Here is a 13138-nt window from a genome sequence, read left to right on the forward strand (position 1 = left end):
AAGCAGGGCCACCTAGAGCTGGCTGCCCAGGACCATGTCCTGCTGGCTTTTGAGTATCTCCAAGGATGGAGACTCCACCTCCTCCCTGGGCAACCTGTGCCAGTGCTTGGTCATTCCCACACTGAACAAGTGTTTCCTGATGTTCAGAGGGAACCTCCTGTGTTTCAGTGTGTGCCCAGGTCCTGTCACTGGGCTCCACTGAAAAGAGCCTGCTTTGTCCTCTTTGTACCCTTCAGGCACAATGAAAAGACATTAAATATGTCTATAAATATGTCTATAAAGACATTTATGAGATTCTCCCTGAGTCTTCTCTTCTCCAGGCTCAACTGCCCCAGCTCTTTCAGCCTCTCTTCATAGAAGAGATGCTCCAGTGCCTTATATAATTTCATGTTTCTTTTGGAGGACTCCCTCCAGTATGTCCATGCCTCTGGTGCACTGGGGAACCCATAACTAGGCCCAGCACTCCAGGTGTGGCCTCATTAGTGCTGAACAGAGGAGCAGGATCATCTCCTTCCACCTGCTGTCAATGCTTTGCCTAATGCAGCCCAGGACACCATTCACTTTCTTTGCCACAAGGGCACACTGCTGGCTCAAGGCTAACTTGGTGTCCACCAGGACCCCAGGTCCTTTCCTGCCAAGCTGCTTTTGAACTGGCCAGCCCCTAGCACATACTGGTGCCTGGGGTTGCTCCTCCTGAGGGGCAGAACTTCACGCTTCCCCTTGCTCCTGGTAGCTATACCACTTACCAGTTCCAGTTTTGGATGTGGGATAATTCCTAGCCGCTCTCTGCAGCGGAGCAGAAGGTGACATCCCCTGGACACAGCGCTGCTCAGCTGGGGCCAGCCACAGGTACAGCTGCCCCCCTGGAAGCCAGACTCTTGTCAGCATGTAAACGACCCGTGTTGGTTACATCCTGCTGCAAGCTCCACTTTACAATCTGCACTGTATCAGCATCCCCTAATTTAAAGCTCCATATGTACCAAAGGGCCAGACCATGCTTTTGGATGGTAACCCTTTCCCGTATCAAACACCCACCACTGCCAGGGCTGAGGGACAAAAATCCACTAGAGGGTAATGCAGGAGAGAGAGAAGTTTAAGCTTGCAGCGCATGCCTTCAGCCACAGCACTCCCCTACCGCCTAACTCAAACACCAGTTTCAGGAAGAGAAAGCAGCTCTGCTTTTCTCCCTGCCACCGAAAGAAACCTCACTCTTTAGCACGCAACTGACTTAATAGCACTAATTTTTTATTTTTTTGTTTGCGAGAGCTTGCTCCTTATCTGCATAAAATAAGGCTGATACAGACACACACCACAGGTACTGGAGTGTTAATAAAACCAGGTAGCAAGGTGTTTAAAAGGTATAAATCTGTCAGCTCTGGACATTCACCTACAGCAATCTTCGCACTTATCTTTTTCTGAATTCAATCTTTCTAAGTGCCAGCTGCTGATGAACTGCAGGGAGCATGATTTTTCTTAAATGATGAACACTAACACTTCAGAGTTACACCTCAGAAAATCAATTGCTACCTATTGACAGATAGCTTAGGCACAGAAATTCTGGAGGGTTGTTTGTTTGTTTGTTTTAATTCCTCTAGACTCCAGTGAAAGGAATCCTTTTCTGTTTAAAGCTGTTGCTTTTTTGGAGCATCGGTGTAATTAACTATACATGCTAATACTTAATACAGAAAATGCAACTGCTCTGTGGAGCAGGGCACATATCGTGCTGGGTGGAACACAGAAACTGCAAAGACTTGGAAATTCTCTTTCCCAGGGAATCACAGCACTGCAATGTATGATTCCTGCCTAGTTCAGAAAACCAAGTGAAAACAAGTTTTCTTGGTTATTGTGTTTTCTGAATAAAAAGGTACTTACTGCTGATTAAAACTGACAACTCGTGGCAATTTCACCACTGTCCAAGAACTAACATTTCAGTAATTCCCACATCTGGAAGAAGCAAAGAAGTGACAAAAATCAACCAAGGGTTTCCAGGTTCCCAGACTGCCAACCATGGGGTCTAAACCTCCAGAGCTTTGGTGTCCTGGGGTATCTACAACCCGCTTCTTGGTCCACCTTGCTTCTGCACAGAGCCACATCCCATGGTGCTGGATGACTCCAGCACTTCCAGGTTCCATGGTCTACAGCTGGAGATGAAACCCCCAGGTTGCCTGCCTCCAAAAAAACCCTAAGAGAAAATGCCCGCTGCTCCATTATCTGCCACCTTACCTACCCTGTCAACACCCCTGCAGCTGCTAGAAATGAGGACATGGCCAGGCAGGTCTGTCAAGGCCACCCCTGCAGGAGTTCAGGGGTCCCATCACTGGTTTCACAGACCAGGCTTCTCCTCCCAGGCCAGCTGTGGGTGTTGATGTGCCTTTTGGGAACCAACTGCACCATGCTATTTGTGCACGCTATGCCTGAGCCCTAAATAAATGGGAAACAAATGCTGAGTTGCTGGCTACCTCCCTGCTTTGCCAAGTAAATAATTCAGCTAATTTCCTCATGATAATGACATCCCATTTTGGTGGGAAATCAATCCTCTGCTTCTGGGCTAGTTAGCTTTCTCCAGTACTTCTCTAGGGCTGTTTTTAAACCAAACCTGTTGAGGAATGATAGACTCATAGAATCGTTTAGGTTGGAAAAGACCTTTAAGATCATCAAGTCCAACCGTTAACCCAGCACTCCCAAGTCCAACACTACACCATGTCCCTAAATGCTGCATCTACATGTCTTTTAAATATCTCCAGAGATGGTGAATCAACCACTGCCCTGAGCACCCTGTTACAATGCTTGACCACCCTTTTGGTGAAGACCTTTTTCCTAATATCCAATCTAAACCTCCCCTGGGAGGATGGTAACAGAATCACCTGGAAGCAAGCATCTATCAATTCATCGTAACTGTTCAGACCCCACACCAGACCCAGACATCACTTCTTTCCCTACCATCCACCTGACTGTTAATGCTAATCAATTCCTGGTGCGTGTGCTTTCCAGAAATGAGATGAACTTGATAGGCAAAATTAAAGTCGGAGTCACAATTGAGTAAGGGCTTCAGGGTTCACTCACACAAATTAAAACACACAAATGATACTGAAATGTAAATTAAGACTATGAAATTAAATCTTCACTTTAAGAATGGAAAAGAAGATTAATTCTTGCTTTCACCTCAGTCAATATAATTGACTGTAACAACAAATTAAAAGATTTGACAGACTGTCCACCAAGATACCCTGGGAAACTGAACTGTTGTACCTCTACGTAACTAGCATAAAAACATTTCCCAACGCATTGGCAAATTTCATGTACCAAATTGCCAGGGATATTTTTTTCCAAATTCAGCTACACTGGCAACACCAAAAGGTGACTATATGTATGCAACCCAATTGGGCTATCAAGAATATAGTTAAGAAAACAGATAAATAGGAAAGCAAATTACATTAGAAAAATCAAACCACATTAACAGAGAATATTTGAAGTACAGATTCATTATATATGGTCTATAGGTAACTTTACCTCAGGACCACATGCATAATGTCACATGCTACTATACCCTTGAGTGATTTATTAATCCACACAGAAAAGCTCTGCGACAAGTCACAGCACAAGAGTCACGAAATGGAGGTCACTGTGCCAGCTAGCAAATGACACATTAAAAAGGGGGAAAAAAAGACAGAAAATGCTCTTTATACCTTCCACTTCACTATGAAGATGAGGGATTTATTTCACTAATCCATGGCTGGCAGTGTCAGGGCTACTTGGAGCTGCAGAGATGGAGAGAAATATCCAATTTTCAAATCCCCTCCAGCTACATAAAGGTAAGATATAAGAGCATTCCTGCCCCCACTGAGCTGTTATTCCACCACTGCCTGTATTGGGCCAACACCATTTTCTGAAAAGGCTAAATTAGAGAAAATCACAAGCCAAAACCCACTTCCTCCTGTAAACAGGACAGTCAATTCAGATGGCCAGGATAGTGCCAAAATGTACTTTTTTATGACATGTTCATTTGCAGTTTATTTTGCTTGCCCAATTACAACATTATACCTCTATGTGAAGAGTGTGAGGGGGAGGAAATGCACAAAGGACTTTGCCTATCCAAATATAAGACTATTTAAGCATTAGGGTACTATTTACCCTTCTGGGGGAAAAGCAGTGTCCTTTCTTACAAAGTGTACTAAAAATGAGGCAATACTTGACAGTACCTAGAAGTGTGAGACAGAATATACAAATCTAGTTTGGCCTTTCAATATTTTCTTCTTCTTTTTCCTTAGGCAAGCAAATCTACAAAGCCTCTCATCTAGTGTGTTAGATTAATAAATGATGAAGCTACAAACAAGAGAGCCCCAACCTTTCATGATGTATTCTCAATTATTTTGCATTTAAAAGTAAAGGGAAAGGAAATTAATTTAATCGCTGTAATTGCCAAACTAAATGACACAATCTTGCCTATCATAACAGATCAAAACAATATATTCACATTTACCAAATAATTGTAAAAAGTGTAAATTTCACTCTGAATAGCTTTTTGTGATGTATTAGCTTCCATCCCTGGAAAAGTACCTACCAAACATTGGAGCAGAGGTCATGGAGATCATGCTTTTCTCCACAACTAGGCTCTGGATCAGAGCTACTTCTAAGCTAAGGTCTATGACAGTCTTTCAGAAGAAAGTGAAATTTTATTTTGGAATGTGCTTGGTGAACATTCCTCATTAAAGTAAGTCTGGAACCACAGGGTTTTTTATAGTTTGCAGGCTCTGACAGTCTGTTGGTCTTACGCCCTCTACTAGAACAAAAAGTAGGTATTATTTATTAAAGGAAGAAACTTCTGCAGGCAATGCAGAATGTTAGCACACCACCCTCAACACCACCAGTAGCAAATTCTTCAGCAATAGCTTCAGGAATTTCTTCAGGCATCTCCCTTACACTCCAGTTTCTTAAACCAATCTGCCTGGGTGGCAGCCCGAGTAGCATCAGGTAAGAGAGCATGATGTAAGCACCAGTGCTCCCCTGCACCCCTCACCCCCAAATCTGTGCCATCTTCCACTGCTCCTCCGAACTCCTCCTACCATTGCAAGCCTGACCTCTTCATTAACTCTCTCCCACCATGGCACAAACCCTAGAAGAGGACTGACTTCAGGTCATCTTTCTCTGTGTACCTCTTCCACTTTGAAATCATCTTGCCTGGACGTAACAACTCAGGACCAGCAGCACTCCAGGTAAAGCTTCTCTGTAGCCCTGCACAGCAGCACTAGCCCTTTCATGCATGTCTGGAAATAGCCTGCCTGGGGTAAACTAAGATTTTTCTATCCCATTTTTTGTGGCCACACGCCCGTGGTGGCTCACAGCCACATGGCAACAAGCATATCCATGCCTTTCTCTCCTTCAGTCACTTCCAAACGAGGAGTCTCTAATCCCTTTGGCTTCAGCTGCAAAATTCCCATTGATTGATAATGGATTTTCCACTGATGTAGAATCAGGCACTTCGACTACACCACTACGAATTGACAGAAGAGAGCTCTGTTAATCCTTTATAAGCAAGCTTAATCTTCTTGGTTTATAGAAGCAGGACAGAAGGCCCTGTTTTCTCCAATATCAGCCAGAACGTGATTACTATTTCTCCTTTTATTTGATTGAAACCAGTATTTTTTCAGAAGACACAAACCCAGGCAACACCACAGATGCGCACTTCTGCCAGGTGAAAAAGGAAGAGTTTGAGCTATGAATCCTGCAGCTGAAAGCTGGGATCAGTGCTCTGGGACTTACAGTTACTCCATAGAAAGTGCCATCATCTGGAAACAACAGACTGACAAAGCCTTTATAGCATTCACCTTCCAATTAAACATGAGTAACATCTGAAACCTCACATTAAAACAGCTGTAAGATTTGTTAGGGTTCTCTCTCAATGATGTGATTTGAACTTTTCCTGTACATTAGCCATAGTTAGTGCTATTAAACCGCAAGCAAGTATTAGCACCTTTAAAGACTGCTACAGAATTTGGCTAATAACTCTAAAGCAATCAAGTCATCAGAAAGATGAACTGATCTTACATTAAGACACTTTTTCCATTAAGATGAGATTCTGTTAGATCAACTCAAATACACTTTATTAAGTCAGTGGTTTATTAAGTCAGTGGACAGCAGAACGGCTCTTTTTGCAGGAGAGGAAATTCATCACTACACTTCAATGTCTGGTAAACAGGAGCTCAATCATGCAAACTCTTGCTCAAAAGAGAAACCACAGCTCACAAAGACTTGTCCCATTGCAGTCAACAGTCTGAGCAAGGATACTCAGCAGCACTAAAATCCTGAAAGATCAAGACCAAATATTACAATTGTAATTGGCACTGCACATCAAACAGCCCTTTAATTTGATGTCCTGTCCTGCGGTGCGGTAGACACAAACACTTCATTGATTTAGTAATTCATCATAAGCACTGCTTCTATGCTAGGATGAAAAGAAGTCTTAAACACAGCAGCTAAGTGGTGCCTCTAAAACACTGGAATGCCACATATCTCCGTAGGACAATAAAATGTTTAGCTTTTGTCAAGCATTTCATTGCCACTGTTTAGTTGGATGACCTTTTGAAAGGAGCAGTGGAGGCTGACGTACACCTTCATTAAAGCAGCACCTCCTTCTTTCCCCCGCCTGGGAGAACAATGAGCATGGGAGGGAAGAGGTGAGCAATCCATGGAGTAATGAAGAGATTTTGTTTCAGAGGGTTATCAATTATTTATGAGTAAATCCCCAGATGAACACATCCGAAGCTGAACAGTTTTTAATACGTTTCACTTCTGTACACATGGCACAACACAACCAGACACGAGCTAAATTGGATGTCTGACTATTTGAGGTGTCAAAGAGTGAGTTGCTTCCAGACGTTAGTAAATCACTGTTACGTTTTTAAAAGTACAACAGTCTCCTAGATTTAAAGCTCCTTCACAGAATTCCTCCAACACTCACAGAAATCATTCTTTATAATATTTCCCACTCATCAAGATCTCAGTAAGGAAAAATCCCATACTGAAGAATTTCTGTAATTATGCTGACATAGTTGTCTAAATAGTCTAATACTCAAACTCTTATAAGCATATTGCACAGCTTTGAATGGAATTTTATTCCACAATGGAATGAAATGGACCTGAACTTTTCCTATTAATAAAAGGTAAGACCAAGTAATGGTCGTCTTCTTCAAAACAGGGTTTATGCTTTTCAAAACAAAGCTGTTGTCCTTATAGTAGAATTGTTTTATAACTGTGCTTTTTAAAGAGCAGATCTAAAGACTCTTTCTGTGATACGAGAAATACAAACTGTACACATCGGTCTTCTCAATGAAGCAAGGCCAGTGACACCAAATGGTTGTATTTGCTAGGCACGCTTTCCACAATAAGTCATTAATTTATTTACAAATGCTGTCATTGAAAACAGTCATCCTGCAAGTCCTGAAATGAAATCAAACCCACTGCCACACAGTGAACGTCCAGATCTGTAGAACTGTTCTTTGAGCTCCTTTTTCCCACAGCTCCCAACCAACAAGATGCTGCCAAAGTCAACACAGCCACCACTGTCATACTTCAGTGCCTGTGTCTACAGCAGCTGTCACAGTGGCCCTGGGGCCACCTTTAACACCAAATTCTGGTACTCCTTGAACCCAGGAACCAGGCTGGAGCCCTGCCAGGACGTGTCCTGCAGAGCAAGCCCCCCAGGCTGGTTAGTGCCTGGCCAAGCGGTGGCGAACTGCATGCAGGCTGCCCCAGAGGCAGGCAGCCAGCTGTCCTGCCCTTGGAGGGGCTCTCGGTGCAGCCCGGGCCCAGCAATGTGGTGCTGAGCTGGGCTGCAGCTGAGGGGGAGCAGACAGCAGCCTCTGCAGGTTCCGCTGCCCCTCGAAGCCTCACCTGCAAGCTGCCTTCTAAAGGGATGAGTGTGGGGAGAAGCTCATCAAATAACATGTTTTAAACCACACGTGGAACAAGCACTTTCTGTCTTTTTTGCAGAACAACCACTGGAGAAGAGCCAAGTATCTCAAGCACTCTCTGCCCCATCCCATTTAGGACAGTGCTCAACCCAGCATCTCCACCGCTCCAAGGAGCATGCTCCACTCCCATCCTAACCTGGCTAGACTAAACTAATTGCGCCAGTACCAACCAAAAAAAAAACAACACACCACTTAAAAATCCATTTTAGATTTGTTTGCATTACTTTAGACAGTTTGTTATGTATTGGGATGAAAGGAGCCCATTAAGTACATCTATATTTACTTCATTACAGTGTGGCTCTTGAAGTTAGATGAAAAGATTTACTCCGGCCAAGTTTGTTTATTCATCAACATCAGCTAAGATATGTTTTCAAAGGCTCATCCTCATGGTATTTACATGAAAGCGCACAGATTTTTTTCAAGGGTTGTATCACATTCTGAGAACTGGTAAAGGACAAAAGAAACTTTTGTGAGAGTTATGAAATCAAGGATCAGTAGAGGAAGAATTCCTATCATTTCCAGTTATTTGGGGGGGGGGAAGGAAACCACTCTTTCCCATCTGGAGTCATTCTTTCTCATCCTGCAGATGCATCAACAGCCACAAACTGTAAGTGGATGATCATCATCATGCCCCAGCCTAGATAAGGTCAACTGGCACACTGCTCACCGAGGAGCACCAGAAGTGAAGAGTTCATCCCACCTGAAGCACAAGAGTTTAAGCATACGTAGTCTCCCAAGTCTCTAATCTTTTTATCTGCACTTTGACATGAACAATCAGACTTTTTTTCACAGGTGGTATTTAAGAAAAGCTCTTCATTACTGCTAGCAAAGCATTACGTTGAAATACATACAGCCCACCATTGACCAACCCCAGCTGTGTACAAGTCCTAGTTATCTCCGACAGGAACCCAAACAAGACTTGATACTTGCATGCCTTCTAATACCAAAATTTTATCCTCAAATTATCTAAATATTTAAATGACATTTATGGACACTGTCTTTCCTCATGAGTTTACATTTTCCCACGGAAGACTTCCAGAGTGATTAACAATGCTGATCTTTATCCTTCACACTGACTATTCATTCATCCTTTCTAAAAGGAATACTGCTTACATATGACCCAAGAGGGCTGTAACAAGGCAGTATTTATCTGCCCTAATAATCTATCGCTGCTGCTTTGATTAAAACTTGGTTATATCACATGCACAAAGCACAGGAACGCCTCCTGTCACTCATCATCTTCACGTGACAGCTCTGCTTAGTGCACCTCTGCAGAAGCAGCCTTTGGAGGTCCCACCACCTGCAGCTCACCCTCCCCAGCCCAGGAACAGCAGGCCCAGCGCTGTAAAAAACTGCTTCACCATGGAAGAAATGCAGAGTGAAACTGCAGAGGGGGTTGCAGCTTGAGGCCTCGAGTGAGTCACCAGACGCCTGCAGGTTGGCATTTACCCCGGTTCGGGAGCAGGGCAGCGCTGCTGCTCGGCACACAGGGTTTTCAGGAGGTGAGGGGCCAGGGGGAAGGTGACCCAGATGCAGCACACATGCCTCTGAGAGACCTACAGAGAACCTGCAGGATGGCATGGCAATTCAGAGCGTGAGGCATACCAGGATGGAGATGGGGAAACAGCAACCAAGAACATCTCAACTCCCTTCAGGAAACCGGCAGCCAAATCTTCAGGCTTCAGCTTCCTCATCTGTTAACAGGATTTACAGGGCCTCCAAGAGCCTGCACAAATACACAGTGGTTTCTAGAGAGTTTATTACTGGCTGTGTGACACAAATGAGTGTGCACTGCTTGCCCTTTCCGTGTCTTAATCAATGTAAGCGATATCTGATTATACAAACATTTAGAAAGACACCATTTTCCCAAAGAAGCCATCCTGAACTTCCACCCTCACCAGAATGTTAGTTTTTTGGTGTCATTATACACAGTGTAAGACCTGCAACCGATAGCATCTGTGTGACACAGGGCTGGGCAGCAAGCAGCCAGGGCACCCTGCGTTCAAGCTACAGGCTGCACCACCAGGGCCTCATCCAGTGCATCTTCCCTGCTGGCTCCATGCAGGGCCTGAGCCAGCCGTTGCCATTCATTCAGCACTCAAACCTGGGAGGGGGTTCTCTCAGCCCCAGTCTGGCAACCCGTGGATAAGGGCGAGTCCCAGCGTTCCACACCCTTTCACCCTGCCTGAGTTCCCTCCCGGCCGCAGCGCGGCCCCCAGCCCGCAACACCTCTGGGGCTGAGTGACCCTCACACGCCATGCCTGAAATCTGCTCCGTTCCCAACACCTGGAAGCACAAGCATTGCTATAGGAGCCTGGGTTATGTTATTTGAATGATTTATTGTTTCAATTAAGTGCTAAATAATGTTTCCAAGCCTTCTTTGTCTATTAATCTTACTCTTAAATTATATTTTGCAGTTGCAGATGATACAGTGTTGCAACTACTTTGAAAAAGACCCTCCCTCCTCCATCCCTCCATCTTCCACAAGGAAGAAGATTGTGTCCCGTTCCAATCATTGAACTCTACAGCACTTTACCATGGACATTGATGAGCTGATAAACAGACTTAAATCCTTTGTGCGTTAAGGAGGTCCGCACTGCCCCAGGAACAAGCGCTTCTTAACTAAATGCCATTAACAGCCAGTAAGAATTTCTTGTGAGATCCACATTCCTTGTGGATTCCTCAGAACTGTGCTTCTTAAAATATGAATCAGCCCTAGATTACTGAGCATTTCTTATTTAGGACTTGAAATCCAGTTGCCACTTTCAGATCAATATAACTTTAATAGTAGAATAAATTTAAAGCTTATCTAGTAGCAGTCATTTGTATATAATACATGAGCTAAAGCCACATTCACATCGAAGTGCCTGGCAATGAGGCTCATGAGGAGCACTGTGGCTTAAAATGCAATGGAATACCTGTTTCTTTTCCTCATTAAATGACATTTCATAAAAGGAACTGAACAAAAGATAGGTGAGCTTGCTGAGTGGTATACCCCACCACCTTCGCTCACATGAGCAATGTGTTGCCTTCAGATCTGCTTCTCATTTGAAAGTTGCAGATCCCCATTGCTGACCTGAACGATGATTTTATGTTAATAAAATCCTGTGTTGAAATACTGGTTAAACATAAAATTGCTCTTGTACTTCAGGCCTGCAGGACGTTGCACATACTGTACTCACTGCTTTTGTTTTCAACGAGGGCAAAGGGCACTTACCCCTTACAGGATATGCTCCACAGGCTGCAGGATTTGGCCCTTGTTAAATAAGCTAACCCCTGAACTAATGACTTTTCCAGGAAGGGGAGGCACTTGCACTACACTGATGGCGTGCACCTCACATACAGGTACATTTATCAGGGCAAAATTTTTAAAGATGTAGAATAACAAACCCTGGAATTTGAAATTTCTAATTCTGTATTGCTGAAGAGAAACAAAGACAACGAAAACGTCCTTCCGTTTACCTTTAGCAATGCTTGCTTCTGCAAATGCTCTTACCAGACACTACTCCGATCATCGTTTAACTGCAACGCAGACAGACTTCAAGAGGACTAAGGAGGACTCGCTTCGTGTTCACACAGCGCTCTTGTTTTATTCAAGTTGAATAAAGCAAGAACTCCAGATAAAAGTTAATCAAGCACGGCTGCTAGGAAGGGGGAAAATATTTTCTGCCATAATTTGATCTTTGCTCCTTCTCTCACTCTTTTTCTGCATTTATTGCTTAATGGCTCGGTATTATTTCAGAGGCCATTCCTTTTACAAATGTTATCAACTCCAGTATTCAGCACCACGGATGATACATTACTCTCCTTAACCCCAAATCTCTGAGGGACAGATTTGAAAGAAAGGTTAAAGACCTCCATCCTTCAAAGCATTACAGTTCAGACACCTATAAATCCCGATGTTTGTTTATTTAGATAACCGGATCCATTAGCCTAGGTAACAATTCAAGCTACACAACTTTTTGCTACGACCGCTTGCCTGTTTTTCCGTTGCCCTCTTAGAATCACTAAGGGCAACGAAGGCTCCGAGCAGCAAACGGTGCGTTAGGGCTAACCTGTGCTTGCGGCTCTCACCGCGCCGGGAGAAGCAGCCCTGCTCTCCCCCAGCGATCCCTGCCTCTTCAAGAGTTTCCGAGACCCAGCTCCGAAACAAACCGGAGTCTGTCAGCACCTAACAGGATCTGAATGAAAACAGAGTTGCGAGGCTGACCCGCAGCACCCCGAGCCGGGCGGCGCGCTGAGCCCCGCCGCCGCGCTGCGCCCGGGAAGCCGCCCCGCAAGCGCAGCCCTGCCCGCCCCGCACCGTGCCCCGCACCTGCCGCCGCTCCCGGCCCAGGGCCCCCCCCGCCCCCGGCAGCCAAATGGCCGCCGCGCCCGCAGCACGGCCCGCGGCCGGGCAGGGCAGCCCTGCGGAGCGCGCCGAGCCCCGCAGCCCTGCGGTGGCCCCGCCACCAGCCGCCCGCAGCCGCGCCGCGACCCGCGCCCTCAGCGACGGCACCCACCAGCCCCCCAAAACACGGACGCGGCAACTTCGCGCACCGTCCCCAACTCACCGGGAGGCGCCGGCCCCGCGGAGAGGCGCGCCCGGGAACGCCGCCTCCCGCGGAGCGCTGCCCGCGGAGCGCAGCCCGCAGGGGCCGGGCAGCGGCGCGGCGAGGGGAGGGGAGGGGAGGGGAGGGGAGGGGAGGGGAGGGGAGGGGAGGGGAGGGGAGGGGAGGGAGGAGCAGCAGCAAGTTGCGGCGCGTCTCTCTCCTCGCCTCTCCCCCCTCGCCCTCGCCCTCCCCCTCCCCCTCCTCCTTCTCCGCGCGGCAGCAGGGTCGGGGGAAGGCGGCGGAGGGGGACGCAGCGCGGCCGCGGAGCGCAGCGCGGGCAGGAGCGCGGCAGTGCGCATGTCCCCGCGCCTAGCGCCGAAAGGCGACCGATGCGGCGGCGGCGGCAGCGCCGTGGGCGGGCAGCTCAGGCCTGCCGCCCCCCGCCGCCCCCCGCGCCCCGCAGCGCGCCTTTGCGGAGACTGCGCGGGCACGGCTGCCGCCGCATCGCCTTGCTGCGCGCAGGCAGGCTGCTCGGGGGCAGGCGGGGCGCGCCAGCCGGCGCCGGGGCGCCTACCGGGGCGGGGGTGCCTACCGGGGCGGGGGTGCCTCGGCCGCCCCCAGCAGCGGGGAGCGGGG

General features: G+C 46.8%; 1 protein-coding gene across 9 annotated transcripts in view; it reads right to left on the reverse strand.

Annotated features, from left to right (window-relative positions):
* The window catches only part of PAG1 (phosphoprotein membrane anchor with glycosphingolipid microdomains 1), a 116008-nt gene extending 103378 nt beyond the window's left edge, over window positions 1–12630 (reverse strand). For 6 of the 9 annotated variants that reach the window (XM_040585739.1, XM_040585734.1, XM_040585738.1 and 3 more), the window contains exons 1-2: window positions 12524–12628; window positions 12026–12151 (exon numbers count right to left, since the gene is read on the reverse strand). The gene's annotated coding sequence lies outside the window, so the exon portion shown is untranslated. Of the gene's footprint in view, window positions 1–12025; window positions 12152–12523 lie in introns of all 9 variants that reach the window. The other 3 variants (XM_040585737.1, XM_040585730.1, XM_040585733.1) reach the window with 1 other exon arrangement.
* Window positions 12631–13138: the final 508 nt, after the last annotated feature.

The sequence above is a fragment of the Falco naumanni genome, chromosome 3 (genome assembly GCF_017639655.2).
Source record: "Falco naumanni isolate bFalNau1 chromosome 3, bFalNau1.pat, whole genome shotgun sequence".
Classification (NCBI taxonomy): Eukaryota; Metazoa; Chordata; class Aves; order Falconiformes; family Falconidae; genus Falco; species Falco naumanni.